Source organism: Rousettus aegyptiacus, unplaced genomic scaffold (assembly GCF_014176215.1).
Source record: "Rousettus aegyptiacus isolate mRouAeg1 unplaced genomic scaffold, mRouAeg1.p scaffold_m13_p_12, whole genome shotgun sequence".
Classification (NCBI taxonomy): Eukaryota; Metazoa; Chordata; class Mammalia; order Chiroptera; family Pteropodidae; genus Rousettus; species Rousettus aegyptiacus.
The window spans coordinates 10,338,208-10,353,629 of NW_023416287.1; the positions used below are offsets into that span (position 1 = coordinate 10,338,208).

Genomic DNA, 15,422 nt, shown 5'->3' on the forward strand with positions numbered 1-15,422 from the left:
ATGGCTGGGGGAATTAGTTACCATCAACTCAGCCTGGGCAGTGGGTTGGGCAGATAGACCAAGGCAGGAGTGCGTGGGCTGTGGGAGTCAGCCCAGCCTCTGCAGATACTGACTTTCTATAGACCCAGCCATTATCTCTGGCAGAGCTGAGCACCCAGTAACTCTCAGAGGGCCACCCCAGGGTGGAGAATGCTCATCCCACCTGCTATTTATTCCCTACCAACTGTGTGCCACTGCTCCCTTGTGCCACATAATCTTCACCCTCAGGACAACCCTGGAAGTCAGTTCCAATCACTAAAGAGACCTATTTCACAGTCGAAGGGAGTGAGGCTGAGAGGGGTAAGGGAAGTTGCCTAAAGTCACACTTCGAGGATGCAACGGTGTCAGCACCCCAACCCAGGCCAATCTGACTCCAAGGCCTGGCTCCTGTGGATGGCAATTGGCAGCCTCTACACCCAGGTCACCCAATGCCACCAATGTCAACACTGCCAAAGCAGCAACTTGGGATGGGAACAGCCTCACTGCAGGCAGGGAGTGGCAACAGGAAGTAACCTCCATCTCGGCAGCATCTAACCTCTGACCTCTGCCAGTCACCTGGCTGGCTCCAAGATGTCTCAGCTTCATGGGATTTATATCTCAGGTCAGAAGGCGGAGGTGATGGGACCTGGCTGGAGAGCCTGCCAGCCCCTAGCACACCTTTGTGTGAATTAGAAAAGGTGACCTGTTCATCTAGGTGAGGCATGACAGCCTTGTGCCGTGGCCAGCCCGCATCTCCATGCACAGCTACCCTACCCTTGCTTTGAGATGATTCTATTCTTAAATCACAGAACCGTGGAACTTCAGCATTAGAAATATTACTAAATCGATCAGTGTTTTCCCAGTTTCAGCTATTCGAATACCATATTCATGATTTCTGCTGTATCCAAGTACCAACTTGACTATTATTTACTGAATATTTTTCCAATAACCCCCTCTTTATACTTAATTTTATTTCGAAAGCAAAACCTCCATCATCAGCACATTAAGTGGGAAAACAGTAACACAGGACAGAGATAGTGACATGAAAAGAAACACGCTCAAGTGAAAACAGTGGTATTGACGCCCGTTCTGATAACATTGCCCGCCAAAGGCTTCGGCCCGAGCCCTGCATCCCTTTCATTCCTGAGTCTTGCACTCCTTTTATCACGAAGGAAGATTACTAAGTAGGAGAGAGAGGTGTTAAAGACACTCGGGCACCAAATACATCCTTTCCCATTGATGTAGAAGAATGAAAGCGAACTGAGGGGGAGTCCCCTTTGTTACCAGGTGGTGACAATTCAGCGTTATTTAATGCTATTTATGGGTCCCCAGGGCTATGCTAACTGCATGTTTGGAATCACCGGGCTTGACGCTGACTCTGAGGTTTGCTAGTGCTGACCTGGTCTCTGCATTGGTCCAACGCAAGACCCGAGATTTCCCACCTTGATCCTTTCACTATTTGTAACAACTTTGGGCTAATCCCTTGCCCTCTCTGTGCCTCAGTTGGACAGAATATCCTCTACAGGCTCATTTGGCTCTAAGAATTCTAGAATTCTGAGATCTAAAAGGGGGTGATGAGGGTCGACAAACTTTTTCAGTAAAGGGATAGCAAATATTTTCAGCTTTGTAAATGAGTCGACATGTGTCCCAATAGAAGCTGATTGACAAAAACGGGCAGGACCAGCCCACAGGTGGTAGTTTGCCAACACCTGGTCCAGGTCTAGGAGAACAAAAGAGGCCCCAGGGGCAAGAGGAATTCCCATTAGTTCCAGGTCTGAGATGGGTCAGGTGTTGGTCCTCCCTGAGACCCCAGGCTACCCTCCAGGAAATGACCCCACTCCTAATGCCCAGCCAGCCATTATCCACCTGTTCTCCCACCTCCCCTTTCAAAACGCACTCACAGACAAAGACCTAAGTCCATCTCTGAGGTGAAAATCATGGACTCCCTCTGGGCCGGCAGGGCCTTTGAACCCCACCCTCCCATCTCAGTCCGGTGTAGCTGAGACGCCCACTAGTTTTAGAAGATGGACAAATTTGGACTTGAAATCTCACTCCCCATCATGGATGAAGGTCTTTACTCTCTGCATCTATTTCTTCCACTACGAAACAAGAACCGATAATATGCCCATCCTGTAAGGTTAATTGCAAGGATTAAAGAGTTAATCTCTACAAAGCGCTCGGCAAGTATCTAGTACGGAATAAGCCCTCAACGCATCACCTGTAATTATCAAGAAGAATAACGGCCACCATTCAGGGCAGGGCGCCCTTGGTCCCGGGCACCTCCTGGCCCACCCTCTGCCACGCTGTCCCACCCACTGTCCACCAGGGCTTTGCCTCAGCACAGCTGCTGCACAAATCACTGCCATTGACTTCTTGGAAGGCAGCTTTAGGGTTTTTGTGATTTTGTTTTGTTTTTCTTTCTTTCTTTCTTTCTTTCTTTCTTTCTTTCTTTCTTTCTTTCTTTCTTTCTTTCTTTCTTTTTGTTAAACACCTACAGCACCTGGCATTCCTAGCTGGTCTCCCATCCAGGTACTAACCAGGCCCAACCCTGCTTAGCTTCCGAGATCAGACAACATTGGGCACGTTCAGGGTGGCCTGGCCATAAACTGTGATTTTCATTTTAGTTTGATATTAAATCCAATGTTACTCCAACAAACTTGGGGGGGGGGAATAACACTTGTAATAAATATATTGTAATTTTGATACTTGCATGCTTCGTTCAGATTAGTGTTACATCAGTGAATGTTAGCAAAACCCATTCTGTACTGTATGTAGGGTAGCGTTTAAGAACACTTGTAATAAAGACATTTCTACAAGCACAAAAAATCAGTCAATCAATCAATCCTGATTTATTCTTGGTGCCTTCAAAGAGGAAGTGGGGATTTGGAGGCAGGCTATGCCCTTCCTGACTCTTGGTTTTCCTGCTCTTGGACCCACTTGCCAGCAAACCCAGCCCACCTCTCTACTTCGAGTAACTTGTCTCTTCCCCACAAAGAGGCGATAGCAAGACATCTGTCCAGCCCTAGGGGTGGGAGGAGAGGATAGAGATGGTGACTTAGAGCCTAGGCACTGTCCCCTGCCTTCTCAAGCCCTGCTTTCTGGGGCTTCCTTTCCCACCCACCCCCAGGCTTGGACCCAGGGCAGTGGCTCAAGAGTCACCCCTAACTCTGCCAATGCCTAGCCGTGTGGCCTTGGGCACACTATTAAAACTCTCAAGGCCTCTGTTTCTCTCTCTGCAAAGTGGGTATAGAGGTGCCGACTCCCAGGACTGCGGGAGGACCCACGAGGTAGTCAAGACATGCAGGCTTTGCGAGTGCTCCGGTGTGTGAGAGATCTCGATGATCATCGCCTCGCTGGGAAAGAGTCTGGCTGCCTCCCAGGGGCTGCTGGGTCCAGGTGAAGCAAGGCAGAGAGGCCTTCCCAGAAGGGTGTTTCAAGCCCAGGCTCTGGACATGTTGCAGCTGCCACTCTGCTATGACACAGCTGGGATCCACTGACAGCATCTTAATTTCAGCCCAAGCTCTTTTCCAGACGGGCTGCTAATTAGGGCTAATGGGCAGCTCTCTCACTGCTGGCCCTCACTGCCTCCTCCTCCTCTATTAAAGCGAGCCACTGAGCAGGGTCGCTGGGCTGATGCCCCGGGCCCCCACTGGCAACTCAGTCCCTTGGGTTAAGCGTTGTTCTACAAAGTCTCTTGGCAGGGGTGAGCTTTTTAGTTGCTTTTTCACCTTACAAATGGGAGGTGGCAGAAGAAGCGATATTCATCCAGGCAGGCAGGCAGTCATTTGGCGACCACATACCCACTTCCTACTTTATGCCAGGCCCATGGGAGGCACGGATTATACAAATAAGCTAAACCAGAAGCTGGCCATTCCTAGATTCAAATCTTACATTAATTTTGTTCTGACTGTGGGACCTTGGGCAAATGACTTATCTTCTCTGAACCTAGGTCTCCATATTTGTAAAAATAGTCCCTAGCCTCCAGGGATGTTGTAAGGATGAGATGGGATGTGATGTGATGAGCTGAACTCAGTGGCCGCCACCACAGCCATGAAGCTGGCAGGAGTCAGAGGGATCATAAAGGACCTCGAGTGCTGTCTTGAGAAGCTGAAACTTTGTGCCCAGAGAGCAACAAGCACTATTATTCTTCCCATTTTTATTTCTGTTCGACACTTATTAAGCGCCTCCAAAATGCTGATAATATGATAATAGCTACAGTTATACAAAATGTATCCCAGGCACCGTTCTAAGTACTCATTCGTTTAAACCCCCCCACAATAACCCTGTGAGATAGGCGTAACTTTATCCTCACTTTCTAGGTATAAAAACTGAGGCACGGAAAGGTCAAGTAATTTGCCCATGATCATCTAGTCAGTATTTATTTATTGTTGCATAACAAATCGGCCCCAAAGTTAGCAGCTTAACACAATAGGCAGTTATTATCTGATGTTTCTGCAGGTTAGGAATCCAGGTGCAGCTTAGCTGGGTGCCTCAGGTCCTCACTGCTGTCGGCTGGAGATCTTATCTCCTTTCACATGGGCCTCTCCTTAGAGCAATTCACAACGTGGCAGCTGACTTCCCTCAGAGAGAGCAAGCAAGGCTCCCACAATGGGAGCCTTCGTCTTGTTCTAACCTACCCTCAAAAGTGGCATTCGTCACTTTGGCTGTATTGTATTTATTAGAAGCAAGTCTCTAGGTTCAGCCCGCACTCAAGAGAAAGGTATTACACAAAGGCAGGAATATCATTAGGGGCCATCTTAGTGGGTAACCAGCTCAGCCAGTAAATCCTAGAGCTGGGGGATGAAGTCCCAGAATCCACGTTCTTAATCCAGAACCTGCTTAATATCCCAGCTCCACAATTGTCATCTGAATGATGAGATATTAGACACCATCTCTGCCCTCCTGAAGTTCTCCATCTGGACAGAGAAGCAGAAGAAAAGTAAGAGAGTGAGGTGAAAGGTGCATCAACGGGGAAAGGTAAAGCTGATAAAGCGGGGGGGCCTTCCTGGAGGAGGTGATGCCTGATCCGAAAAGCAAAAGACAGGATGGAGTTGGCCAAGCAAAGAAGGGTATGGAAGAGAATTTGGCAGCTGGAACAATCTGTGCCAAGGCTCACGTGGAAGACCAGTGCTTTGTGTGAAGGCCGATGTGTGTCTGGGAGGAAGAGAGCTGCGGTGGACGGAGAAGGAGCTGGAGAGGTAAACAGAGGCCAGGTCGTAAGGGGGCAGGTTAAAGAACTCGGACGTTATTTCAAAGAACAGGGGAGCCATGGAAAGGTGTCCATGGTAAGATTTGTGTTTTTAAAAGACTGTCCTGAATGGTGTGCCAAATAGAAGAGGGAGGCTGGGAATAAGGAGAGGAGCGAGGGACCCTTTCTCCCTTTATTTATTCATTTGGGTAACATAAATCAAGCAGGGGCCAACTATGTGTGCTGTTCTAGGCACTGGAGATACAACAATAAGTAACACAAGGCCGTTCTCTCTTGGAAGTCACATTCTAGTGGGAGAAGGAAATAAACTTATAAAACTAATAAAAAAGAAAATTTTCAAAGTGATTGGTGCTACGGAAAAAAAAAAATGTAATTAAGCAGAATAGCATAAAAGCAAAAGCGACCGCATTAGCCACATTGACCTTAAACGTGAATGACAAGAAAGACCTGGCCATGGGAACACAGCATTCCAGGCAGAGAAACGGCTAGTGCAAAGGTCCTGAGGTGGAGCAGATCTGGCTGGAAGCCAGTCCCGCCAAGGCTAGTAGCCAAGAGGGAGAAGGACAGGAAATGGGGCTGAAGAAGTAGACAGAAGCCAGAACAAGAGAGCGCAGCACCTGATGCCGAGCCCTGGCAGGGGAGAAGAGAGGTAAGAATGCTGAGGGGTAATGAAGGCACAATCCACTGGCCTCGGGTGAGTAAATCGGAGTGGTATGACCCAGCCACAGCAAGTGAGGGAGGGAGCGAGGACAGGCTGGCCCAACCCTGGCCCCCTTTGTCAACAGGCGTCCTTGCCATGGCCCCAGCCACAGATTAGCATAAGCACAGCAGACCCAGGAGAAGGCAGTCAGTTAGGAGGCATTTGCATATTTGTTTAATAAAAAGTTATGGATGTACAAAGATGGATAATTAATTAGCCTGCATATTTTCCCTCTGTTCCCCCGCCTCCCCACGTTATCCAGTGCCTCTCCGACTGAGTCAGCAGAATCCTCGCCTCTTTCCAAGGAGGGGGTGAAGCAGAGACCCCCTTGTTAAGTGTGTCTTGTGGCCAGTCAGGCCTGTGCGAACAGCGATCCCGACTGTTCTGCCTGAAGTATTTATGCCAGTACCTAGGGCCACGTTAGCTATTTATTTTCACAAAGAAATTAAATTAGATAGTTAAATAGCTTTCAGTGTAATTATGAAAGAAATTTACATGAGATGTTTATGAGAAGAAGGGGGATCATTAGGCACTCGAACCCCAAGGACATCCATTAGTTGGACCCCCCCTTATTTCCTCCCCAGTTACTACAGCGGGGTGGGGAGAGTTCCCTCCCAAAGAGAGCCTGAGGAGTCGGGATTCAGATTGCTGGGACGTGAGCCTTAAGAGGGTGGGAGCTGTCAGTCTCGGCAGCGGGCTTGGAGGCTTGGTATGCGATGTGCGCAGTAAATACCCAGAATGAATGGATGACGGCTCCACGAAGCAAGAGGATTCTTCTCTCTGAGCCTCAGTTTCCTCATCTGTAACAAAGCCTCCTTCGCCAAGTCGCTCTAAGAATTAAATGAGATACTGCAAGCAAAATGCTCCCTAACCGTCGCTGCCATTTATTAAGTACTTACACTATGTCCGGAGCTGTTCTAAGCACCATGCTCAATCCTCAGAACAACCAATTTAAGCACGTGTCAGGACTTTAACTTTACTCCCACTTAATGGATGGGGAAAGTGAGAGCTGACCAAGCTAAATTAATTACTCCAGCAGCTCAGGGCAGGGCCAGGCTTTAAACTAAGCAGCTGGGCTGAGCCCACACTTCTGGTGGGGAGCTCTGCAACCACCCTAGCTTTCTCTGACGATGGCTTCAAGGCTCTTTCCCTTGCATTTCAGAGTTAAAGACAGACTGTCTTCACCCAAGCTCTGTGTAGCCAGGGAAACCCAGACCCAGAAGAGAAGGCGTTATGCCAGCGTCCCACTGAGCAAGCTGGGGCTGGAACCCTCCAAGCGCAGCCGGCCATGCTCACCTCCCCACGGGCTGAGTAATTAGCCTGGGCTGATTAGCACTGATTGCAGTCCCCCGTAGGGTGGAGACAGGAGCCCCATCTCAGGGCTGGGCCTTTGGGGTAGGGGAGCACAGGACCCTTGGGGTCCTTCTCAACTATTGAAGGAGGCTGGCACCCAGAGGGCCAGGATCTGAGCCCCATAGGGACCTGCTGGAAACCCAGGACTGGGAGAAACGTGCTTTAATCCAAAACTGGTTGAGTCAGGTTGAGGGAACTTGGGGTCCAGACTGCCCGAATTCTAATTCTGGCTCTGCCACGTAAATTAGGTGTGTAGCCTGTTACTTAGCCACTCTGAGCATCAGTTTCCTCATCCATATAATGGGAAAGAAATAATAGTCCCTTCCTCCCATGAGGACAAAATAAGATTCTGCAGGTAACACGTCTGACAGGAAGAAAGCACTCAAGAAACATTGAGTGCTTAATAAGTATTATCATAATTATTATCATTATTATTACTCAATTCCATGAAAATGGGAAAAGCAGCAAAATGTCTTTTTAACCAGGGGCTGGATGGACGATGCCCTCCAGGCATACAGACAGGGTGGGGCCGCCTTCTTCCCACCAGTGAAAGCCCCGCCCCCCCATCTTAGAGGCCGACCTGAAGAAAACACCATGCATTGGTCATCTGTAGGTGCCCAGTGACGTCATTCAGGTGAACCCTGTACCCAGACGAGGACCTGGATGCAGCCAGCAGGGTGTCCTGCATGCAAGGCCCATCCAGGAAGCAGAGCTGAAATTCCAACCTGGGCCACCCTTTCCCCAAAGCCTTTGGGGTAGCTCAGGTGCCAGCCTGAAGCCCCCTTCTCTGCGTGAGAAGTCACCTGGGCCCGGGGAAGGCCCTGCCTGTCCCAGACCCTGCCAAGGGCAGGAACCTGGCTAAATGGAGCACAAAGGGTTTAATGGAGGATGCTAATCAGGGAATCCTAGGGAGGATGCCAGACAAGATCCAATTAAAATGCCAGCCTCCACGAGTTCCCCTTTTTAATTTTCCACAAATTAGCTTAAAAGGGGAAATGGAAATGAAGATATTAGATTTTTTTTTTTTTTTGGTAGAGCCAAGAGGGAAACTCCTTTGAGGATTATGTTACTTGTTTCTCTTTTTAAAAAAATAAATAAAATCACTCTCAGCTGAGGGATTTGCATTCCAACTCTAACCCCCTTGGAGGCAATTTTCAGGGCCTGCTCGTTAGAGTGCATGCATGGCAACCCCTTTATAATATGAAGCACCATTTCTGGAACAAGCTCTTCCTGTGTCCCTTCCAACCCTCACGGCCCTGAAGGACAGCATCATCACACCTGTCGACACGTAGCTGAGGCCCAGAGAAGTGAAATGATTTGCCCCAGGTCACTCAGCTGGGAAGTGGGAGAACCTGGTTCCAGCAATCATAGGCTCCCCGCTGCAGCCAAGCCCTTTTTCAGACCTTGACCTTGGTCTTGTAGGAACCTGAGGAGTTGTGCGTGGGGATACCTGTGGGCTCCAGCCTGCCTGCTGCATCCTGTGGGGCCTGCCCAAGATTATTAGTATTCTGGAGGCCCTATGGACTTCCTGGCGTTCACTCAAGGTGGGGAAGTCCACTCTCCTGGATTCCCCAGGGTGGCAGTGATTCCTGACACCACTACCCCCACCCACACCCACACACACAAGCACAGGAACTGGGTCTCCGTTTGCCCTTTAGCACCCAGCCCATTTATCACCACCTCCTGGCAAATCCCAGCTCCTGCCCCCACTCCCCAAGTGCCTGGCCCTGGCAAATGGTACCCTTAATCTCACTGCAGGGTCCTCTACTCCCATGCCACCCTTCCCCCCACCCCACCCCCGCCCCATTCTCCTGTCTATTGGAAACACAATTTTGCTAATGTGGAAACAATACGAGCTTGGGCTCAGTGACAACAGCTCCCACGTAGCCTCCCACATAGATGACAGCCTCTAGCCCAGCCCCAAAGCCTGAGGACCCTCCCAAGCTCTGCTCCAAGTCCTGGGGCAGGATCTTGACAGAGAGAAACCTCCTACCCTTCTAGGCTGCGTGCCTTCAGACAAGTGACTTAACCTCTCTGTGCTTCCGTTTCCTCATCTGCAGCAAGGATATAATAAAAATCTAGCTTGAAAGATTGTGGCAAGGGTTTGATAAGACCACAGTCATGCCAGGCCCTGGCACACAGAGGATGCTCAGTACATGTTACCCTCACCCCTCCAAAACCTGGAAAGTGAAGGACCCAGGTGGGATAGGATCCCAGATAGAAGAAGAGGCAGGAAAGGCTGAAAAATCTGAGTCAAGAATTCCTTTAAAGGAGTCCTGAGTCCACCGAAAGGAAAATAAATGAGGCATTGAAGGGCTCAGGTGACAGAAGAAAATATCTCAGCTGCGTTCCTGCACCTGGCTGGGCACGGAGAGAGCCCAAGCCTGAATCAGAGGGTGACCCCTGAGACTCTGGTGGGAGCCCAAGGCTGGGGATGCCCAAGCTCAAGGTAGAAGTCTAGTTTGGGGAGATGTCTGAATCTGGGGTTTTGTCAAATCTGTATGGAAGCCCAGGTTCAAGGGTGGTCGGTACTAGAGAGTGAACTTTGAACTTGGGGCTGACTCAGGCTGTGAAGCTCCAGGTTTGAGAGTCTGCAGATCCACCTTTGATGTTATCAAGACTGAGCTGAACCCCAAGTCTATCTGTGAGCCCAAGCCTGGGAGATATCAGAATTTGAGGTGAGCTCTGAATTTGGGGTATGCTGGCAGCAAATTCCAAAACCTTTGGGTATGTGAACCCCACACCTGCTGGATAGGGCCTATTTAGGAAGGAGCTAGGCATCTCAGGGCAGTAAAGAATGAGTACTGGGGGGGGGGGGCGTCCCTGGGAAGCAAGCAAAGACACGCCCTGTTCCCCACTCTCTTGTTCACCCTTCACCCCTCTTTCCATGCATACAATCCACATATCTTTGGTCTCACCCTTCACCACCCATTCGAACCCCCCCCTTTCATCCCACCGCTGTCCTGAATTGCTGACTCTCCAGGAACTGCTGATCTGAACCCCAAATCTTAGGCACTTCCACATGCCTTCCCTGGGGCCAGAAGAATCAAGGGATGAAGGAGAGAGAACCCATCATCCCCTTCTCCCCTGACAGAGCAAATCCTCCCCGAATCACCCTTCAGGGCCCAGGAAAGGCAGATGGGATTCTCGGGGAGGCCTGCTGCCTTATCTAAGCCTCTGGAACAAGCATTTTGCATTTATTCCCCCAAATGTGTTGCCGAATTACGTTCCAGCCCGTGGCTTCCAGCCATCTGCAGAGAGAAATCCAGTTAGACCTTGTATAATAAGTTCCTGACAATCTTGCCGAGGACGCTGGGTCATAAAAGTCTCCTGGTTTTATCGCCAGTAACAGACACGGAGTGAAATTAAGTTGTCTTATCAAATTTAGATAATATATATCCCTCTAGAGGAGAAGGCTCTGTGTGGGGCTTTCATGGTATGAGCCCAGAAGGGGGACGGGGAGGCGGGGAGTATTCCTAGGGATGTGGCACAGGCCAGGGGCTACTCCAGAGAGCCCGGCAGGACTGACCTGCAGCAAGGCAGGGTCACTGGCATCCTAAGGCTTAGTGTCAGCCGGGCCTGGATTTGAGACCTGGCTCTGCCATTTCCATGCTGGGCTAACTTGGACAACTTATTTTACTTCCGAAGGCCTCAGTTTCCTCACCTGTATATTGGGCATGACAGTAACAGTACCTGCCTCCTGAGGTGCTGTGAGATTTAAATGAGATGCTACATGAACAGCTTAGCCCAGTGCTTGGCACGTGCGGAGCGCTAAACACATGTTGTTTCTGTAATTTGGGAATGCGAGAAAGGAAGCAAGGCCTGGGCACCGATATGATCTTGTCCATTCTCTTCCCATTTTATGGGTAGGGAAACTGAGGGGGAGTTAGTGGACAGTGGTCACACAAACAGAGTTGGTGCCCCCCGAGTCACTCCCTCAGGAATGAGCCATCCCAACTATCTCCCACCCCAACCTGCACTTCTCCAAGAGGCTGGAGGCTGCCACTTTCCCGCCTCTGCCTCCAGTCCTACCTTGCCCCAGAGAATGGACAGACATGGCAGGGAGCCTGGCTGTCCCTTTGCTAGAGGAATGGACTCCTAGGACATTCCCTAGTACCAGGCTTCTGCAAGTCTGTTCCTGGGAAACTGGTCCCAATGTCCCAGGAGGGGGCTGTCACACCCCTAACCAGTATGCGGTTGATGGAATTGGCCTGCCTTTCTCCTATAACTGGGATCCTCTCTGTAGGAGCCTCACACTTTGTCATACCTCCAGGGACAGAAATCTCACTACCTTAGCAGGCAATCGTGCTATTTCCCCAGCCAGGCTTAAGACAACCCCAACCCATCTGACTTCTAAGCTAAGACTCGTTCATTCTAGAAACACGCCCCACGGCCTCAACTTTCTTCCAGCACAGCCATAGTGTATGTGTGCCTATGTGTGTTAATGGATTGCTCTGTATGTGTTCCACGCTGAGTTCTAAAGGGAGAGGAAGGTGGCCAGCACAGCCAGCTCTGTATTCCCAAGGGACAGGGCCTGGCATAAATGGGTACTCAAAAAAATAATACCAGGTAACCTTTATTGAGCAATTACTATGTGTCAGGGATGCATTACATGCATTACTCATGTAATCATTGTAACAACCCTGACAGGCTGATACCATTATTATCTCCAATTTATAGAAAGGAAACCCAAGGCTCAGAGAGGTGACATAACTTGCCCAAGGTCACAAATCCAGGACATGGTAGAGTCAGGATTTGAATGTAGGCTTTGCGAGTCCAGAGCTATTACTCTTACCTCCCAGGTATTCCTAAAGATTATTTGGAATAAAAGAAGGAAAGGGAAAAAGGAAGGGCAGACTCAGGATGTCCAGCCATCTCTTCCCAGTAGCCTAGGCTCCTGGAGGGTAGAAAATACAAATTACTCATCTCTTTCTCCCCCAGCACAGTACTTGCAAACATTAGGTGTGCAAAAAATGTTTGCTAAATAATTGTTTACTCCTCATAGGCATATTTTTCTCTCCCACTATTCCAAGAGCCCTTGGATGAGGAACTGAATTATATTCATCTCTGTAGAGCTGTCATTGGCCCTTTCTGTGTGGGCACAATCCTATGAATATGGCTTGACAAGTTAATAGCCCATCGTGCAAAATAAAAATATCCTCTTCTTCTAGCACCTGGGGTCCTGGGTTGGCAAGTGGAGCCCCACTCTCTCGGGGATGAGCTTTTGTGCAGCACACAACCTGAAGAACTATCCATGGAAAATCTGCTCTGGCTTCCTAAGGCTACTGAGCCTGCATGCCATAGGCATTGTGAGTGTTTGTTGAATGACTATTCGCTTCTTTCCTACCCTGTTTCACCCGTAGCCAGACTGAGTCCCAGGAGAGCTATTGGTGGAAGGGCCACCAGCTGGGTATCATGCAGCCATGGTGCTGATGGGGGAATTTGCAGACATAAGAGGGACAGACAGGGTCAGGCATAATTGGTAAATATTTGTCTATCTAATCAGAGGGCCTTTTAATTAGCAATTTCATCCAAGCAACTGGTTTATTTTTTTTCTTTCTGCGGGAAGTCAATTAAATGTAACAGATGGAGGCTGAACATTGGGGTTTCCTTGTCTCCCGCCATCTGTCCCATCCCACCACCAACCCCAGCTGTGCCCACACTTCATTGGTGGAGCTGCCTGCCAGTCTCCATAAAAAGGCGGGGCTAGGGGGACTGATGAGCAGGGGCTGCGTCTCCTGCCCCCAGGAACCCCTCGTTGGTGCTCCTGGGTCTTGCTGGCCACCCCACGCATCCAGGCTGATCCTGTAGGTACAGGTCCTGAGACCCTTTGCCAGTAGAGTTAACTCCCCTTCCTGCCTGCCTGGGAGCTAGTACTGTAGAAGGTGTGCTTGTTTTAGCTTCCGCTGTAGGCCTGCCAGGGGCCCCCTTCTAGGGAAAACTCTTATTTAGTTCAGTAAACCTCTATTGACTCTCTACTCTCTGCCAGGCAATGTGTTAGGCACTGGAGTCATAAATCAGGCAGTCCCTGCCCTTCAGGAATTGGTAGCCCATTGGGCAAGATAATTCATTCATTCGTTCACTTATTCTTTAAATATTTATTAAGCAACATGTGCATGCCAAGCTCTATGCTAGGCCCTGAGGACACAATAATGAATACAACCATTTCCTGACTTCGAATGACTCAGTTAAGCAGAGGAGACAGGCACGTAAATTCACGCATTCAATAAGTATTTATTGAGCGTCTGCATGAGCCGGGCACTGCTCTGGCCGTTGGGGACACAGCAGTGAACAGCACAATGTCCGTGTCCTTTCTAGTAGGGAAGAGACAATAAACAGATGGATGTATAATGACGGGGTGATCAGCAATTCGAAGAAAAAATAACCATAATATTGTGTAGTATGGGATCTAATTCAGCACTGGAAAACTACAGAGTCCTGGACGTGCCCACAAGGGCTCCAGTCTCAGACCCAGCTTTCTCTCTCGGACCATTTCTCACCCTCCCCAACCTCCCAGGCTACGCTCAGCCACATCCGCCTTCTCATGACTCCTCCAACCTGCCGTGCACTGTTTTGAGGTCTTCGCCCAGACCGTTCCCTCTGCCAGCCACACTCTTCCTCGCCTATTCTTTACCTGGCTAACTGCTCAGCTGAAATGTTCCCTTCTGTCCTCTCTGGATCTCGCAAGCTGTGTTACCTTCTTCAGCTTCATCCCTGCAATTCCAGCACTCTCTGCATCCCAGAATCTTCTTCCAGCTTGGTTATTGCCAGGTACTCATCTATCTCCCTCGTTCTGTCTGGGCGCCAGCCCGGGGGCCCAGACCAGATTTGTCTTGTTCCTCTGCACTGTATCACCATTACCAGGCATAGTGCCTGGCAGGTGTCTCTCCATCTATCAGTCCCACCAATGTTGACCAGACTGAATTAAACTGGGTAGAGGAGAAGAGAAAGAGCATCCCAGTCAGGGGCCTAGATTTGCAAAGACAAGGCAGCTTGAAAGATTCCAAAGTGTTTCAGAGATAGGGAACAGCCCAACATGGCCGAATTCAGGAGAAGAGCAGGCACGAAGCTGGAACTAAGCCTTGAATGTTAAACTAGGATGTCTAGACGTTATCCCTATAAGCCTATAAGCCAACTTCAATCATTCACATTCCTCTTCCATGATTTTGCCAGAATTCATGTGTCTCTGTACTATTAGCTTTTTTCTTCAAATTATCACCTTTTCACCTTTTTAATAATAGCTTTATTGAGAAATAATTCACATAGCATAAAATCTACCCTTTGAAAGTGTGCGATTCAGCGGTTTTTAGCCTATTCACTGAGCCGTGCAACCAGCACCACTGTCTAATTTTAGAACATTGTCATCACCCCAAAAGGAATTCTGTACCCATTACAGGTCACTTCTCATTCTCCCTCCCTCAGCCCCTGGCAACCACCAACCTGTTTTCTATTTCTACATACTTGCCTATTCTGGACATTTTATATGAATGGAATCACATAGTATAAGGCCTTTTAATGACCGGATTTTTCCAGTTAATGTTCTGGGTTTAAGATTCATCCATACTGTAGCAGGTGGCAGAACTTCATTCCTCTCTATTGCTCAGTAATATTCCATGGTTTACTACACCCCATTTTGTTCATTCGTTCATCAGTCGATGGACATATGAGTTTCCATGTTTTGGATATTTCAAATAATGCCGCCATCTACATTCATGCACAAGTTTTTGTGTGGACGTATATTTTTCTCTTGGGTCTAGATCTAAGGGTGGAATTGCTGGGTCATCTGGTAAACCCATGTTTAATTTTTTGAGAAACTGGAAAACTGTTTCCAAAGTGGCTGTACCATTTTACAAGCCTACCAGCAAAGCAGGAGCATTCCGGTTCCTCCATATTCTTGCTAACACTTGTTATCATCTGTCTTTTTCATTTTAGCCATCTTAGCGGCTAAATTCTAGTGGGTTTGAAGTGGTGTCTCGCTGTGGCTTTGATTTGCATTTCCCTAATGACTAATGATGTTGAGCCTCTTTATGAGTGCTTATTGGCCATTTGTATCTCTTCTTTGGAGAAATTTGCATTCAAATCCTTCACCCATTTTTTCATTGTGCTGTCTTTTTATTGTTGTGTTATAAGTTCTTTATATAT

At 48.8% G+C, this 15,422-nt stretch overlaps 1 pseudogene; it reads right to left on the bottom strand.

Annotated features, from left to right (window-relative positions):
- Window positions 1-2,506: 2,506 nt before the first annotated feature.
- Window positions 2,507-2,625, bottom strand: LOC118610548 (annotated as a pseudogene).
- Between the last annotated feature and the right edge of the window lie 12,797 nt (window positions 2,626-15,422).